Below are 4,379 nucleotides of genomic sequence, written 5' to 3' on the forward strand. Positions count from 1 at the left end.
GAAGCTTTTCTTTGATCCTTATACTTCATAGGGCAGTCCGTTTTATAATGTCCAGATTTACCACAATTAAAACAAGATCCTCTTCCTCTACTCTTCTTGTTCTCTTCTTGTTTCGAATCTGTAGATTGTCTTCGAAACTTCATGAGATTTTTATCGGAATGCTTGACTTTGTTCTTTCGAATGAATCTATTATATTTCCTTACAAAAAGTCTCATTTCCTCATCATCCAAATCTTTGTCACTACTAGAATCATTGTCACTTTGCTCTTTTCGTGAGGACTTAGAGCTAGAGGCCACAAGAGCTATTGGCTTCTTCTCTCCCTCTTTGTCTCTTTTCTTCTCCTTTTCCTTCTTACTTTTGTTCTCATATTTTTCAAGACTTTCCAATGCTTGCTGATGTTCTTCCAGCTTTCCAAACAAGGTTGTAATCGTAAGTCTCGTTAGATCGTTGGCTTCCTTAATTGCTGTTACTTTAGGTTGCCATTCCCTGCTAAGACACCTGAGAATTTTATTAGTAGCAATTTCATTGGAAATAGGTTTTCCAAACGCATTCAATCGGTTAGTTAGATGAGTGAATCTCTTTTGCATGTCGGAGATAGATTCTCCTTGTTTCATGCGAAAGAGCTCAAACTCTTGATTGAGTGTGTTAATCCGGGACTGTTTTACTTCAGTAGTACCCTCATGGGCAACTTCTAAAGCATCCCACATTTCTTTAGCTGTCGTGCAATGGGATACTCGATAATACTCATCAACACCAAGTGCTGAAATTAGCATGTTTCGAGCTCTCCAATCACACGACCACTTTTTCTCATCTTTCTCATTCCAATCATCTTCTGGTTTAGGTACTATGGCGCCAGCCGCATTTGTCATGGTAATTTGAAACGGACCATTTTCAATGGCAGCCCATACTAGCCTATCCACAGAATTTATATGAACTCGCATGCAGTCTTTCCAGTAGCCGTAATTTTCACCGTTGAAAATAGGCGCTCTATTATACGCCCCCTTTGGTTCAGAATCCATACTGTTACAGGCAGCCACAGAGCACCAGCGAACCGGCGCTCTGATACCACTTGTTAGACGGTGTGGCTAGTGATCGAGAGGGGGGGTGAATAGATCACCTCTTTAAAATTAAACGGATTTAATGTTTTATCAGAGTTTTCAAAGTTGGCGGAAAATTTCAGTCCCGAATCGACTTCCGTCTATTCTGAACCGCTACTAGAAAACCGGACACACGAGTTTAATGCTGGATTTGAATGAGAATGACAGAAACTATCAACACCAGAATTTTAGCTAATTGAATGCACTTATCATTAAAGTCTATTTCCAATGAATAAAACCTAGCTAACAATTTTGTCAAACAGTTGGTGTGTATGTGATCCATGATAAACAGCAGTGAAGTTTAGTTAAAGAGGTTTTCTTGCCACTGCTGTCTTGCAAAAGGCACAATCACAACACACTAACTGAAATTGCGAAAATTGTTTGAAACGTAAAGAGGAGTAAGGTAAGAATACAATACGCAGAGATTTGGTAAGGAAGTTCCCCACGTCGTCCTCGCGTGTGGGTACGTCTCCCTCTCAATTTCAAATGAAATTGAGAACTTTGATTATCAATTATTGCCGAATTCGTTGATACAAGGTTATGATACAAAGACAGAATTCTAAATTCCAAGAACTTCTTCTTGTATGAAACCTCCACTTGATCTGAGCACAATCAAGAATTTCCTGCACGAAATTGCAAACAATTCACCGGTTCCACGACCTGCTTGCGAAATCCGCCGATCTCCAAACGCAACGCTGCGGCTGAATCTGTTCTGCAAACGTGACTAACAAACCCGCAAGAACACTCCAGTTCTTGAAGGACAAACCAGTAGGTTTTTCCTCGAAACCCCCTTCAATCTTCAACTCAGCTAGATCCTCGATCGTTCCACTGAAAACCCTCAGCTAGATCCTTGATCGTACCACTGAACGTTATCTCGTTGATCCTTTAATCCAAAGAACAAGAATGATTATGTGTTGATATTCTTGAAGAAAAGTGATTGAGAAGATGAAGAAGATGAAGTCTCTTTCAGGTTTCTATCTGCTCTCAAACAACTGCTGCTACACTGCTTTGATCTTGTGTACAATTGTTTTTCCCTCTAAGAATTCGTATTTTTCACTGCTGTCACAATATCTCTTATATATGCTGAAAAACAGAAACTGTTAGAGCACAAAACAGACTTATGCATTGATACATGAGAGTATGCATCGATGCATACTGTAAGATAAGTGAGTTTTTGGTGAATTGAATTAAGCATGGATCGATGCATAATTCGTATGTATTGATGCATATGACATTTCAACTAACATGCATCGATGCATAATTCGTATGCATTGATACATAGGACATTTCAACTAATCATGGATCGATGCAAGGCACGTATGGATCGATCCATAGAGCATTTTTCCTGTCCATGTATCGATACATGACTCGTATGCATCGATGCATACTGAACAAAAAAGTTTTGTGATTTGCAACATGCTGTATGTATCGATGCATAGGCTTATGTGTTGATGCATACTGACACAAAATGGATTTTATGAGTTCTTTTAAGAGATGTATCAATGTAGGTCTTTATGTACAGTCATGCAACAATAGAATGGGATAAAAACACAGTAAAAACACAAATGTATCATGTAAGGTAATGCACAGCCAATATTTGGATGATGATCACACAATTTGCTATCATTCAAAATTTATTCAAAGTAAAGAATTTTCTCACAACTTTAAAGAAAAATTTGCAAAGGAGAATTTCTTAAGACAATGGAAGAAAAAGAGAAGAAAAATAAAGGAAATGGTATTTATAGCAAAGGAGGAAAACCCTTCAGTTCTTGTGTTTCACAAATGGCGCGAAGTGGGTTGGCATGTGTCATCTCCTAAGAGGAGAGATCGAAACTATCTGATACACTTAGCCACGCCACCCTACGAAGGCGCAACCATGATAATGGAAGTTATGGTTTAATGGGAAACACACGTTTTCAAGGTGACTAATGATGGAAAGATCATGATGCCCATGACGTCATCCCACTAGATGAATAGTATTTTAAGAAAGTAAAAAAAACTCTTATCTCCTTTTCGTCGAAAGAGACATTTTTGGGGGAAATTTGTTAGCTAAAATTTTCGATAGAGGAAAAAATCCCAGCATAAGCACAAGTCAAGGGCAATTAGAAGTTTGATGACATGTACATGATTGAAGTCTCAAGTGAAGAAAAATGGGACTTAGTATTTTTTGGAACGTGTTTGGAAGATATTTCGACAACAACATTTCGACAGCATCAAATGCGTCGAAGTGGCGGTTATTTGAGCGTGCAAAGGTGTTATGTTCAAAATCAATAATTACTTCTTAGTTTTATCCTGAAAGACACATAGAGGGAATTTAGGGACGAAATACATGCTGAAGTCTACGTGGCTAAAGCTGAAGAATGGAATGTTAGGAAGTAGTTATTTCATACTAGTATAAATAAAGTTTCTAGTGTTAGAATTTGAGGTGTTCATTTGATTTCATCACATAGTCTCACATATACTCAAAGTATTAGCGTTAGAGAAAAGAATTTTACTGGGAGAATAGATGAATCCTGAAGCACCACCTTTATATCAATGGAAAGTTTTCAATTCATTTTATGATTTATGCCCAGTTTCTTTCATCTTTACTTTAATTGTGTTGTCACTCTTTTTTTCGTTTTTACAACAATTCTTATTTTTTCATTATTGTCAAAGTGACGTTTTTTACATCTTTTTTACAACTATTTTGACCAAGTTGAAAGCAAACTCTCTCAACCAACACTATAAAAGCATAATTGTTAGCACTATGTCCTAGAATTCTCTAGTTGATCCTACGAGTAACCTTCAAATAAGAGACTAACAATTGTTTACAAATTCTAGTGTAAACAGCTGCATTTGGACATTTTTTTATGCATATGGCCTTTTTGTCGATAAATCACACACCTTCTCTTTTCTTTTTCAACAGTGTCCATTTTGGTTCTAATTCTGGTGGTATTTAGGTGTCCTTTCTTCTTCCTTCGCATAGAATCATCGTGGCAAAAAGTAAATCCTTCATATTGTAGCCAGTTTTCCTTGTGTGGAAGTCCAATGAAGCTTTCCTTGTAGACTTTGAATACGTTAAGAATTTTTAACACATTTGATATGTGAATGGAGTAGTTTTGGCGTATACTAGAACATGCTGCGATGAAATGCGAATAAGGTAAATGAAATGCTTGAAAATTTTCACAATTGCAATATATCACATGGAGGAAAAGTATGTAAGTTTGTAACCATACACTCACTATGTTTTATAAGATAATTATTTGCATTCTAACTATTATATTTCGTGTAACAGTTTATATG

The sequence above is a fragment of the Lathyrus oleraceus genome, chromosome 7 (genome assembly GCF_024323335.1).
Source record: "Lathyrus oleraceus cultivar Zhongwan6 chromosome 7, CAAS_Psat_ZW6_1.0, whole genome shotgun sequence".
NCBI classification, from domain to species: domain Eukaryota; kingdom Viridiplantae; phylum Streptophyta; class Magnoliopsida; order Fabales; family Fabaceae; genus Lathyrus; species Lathyrus oleraceus.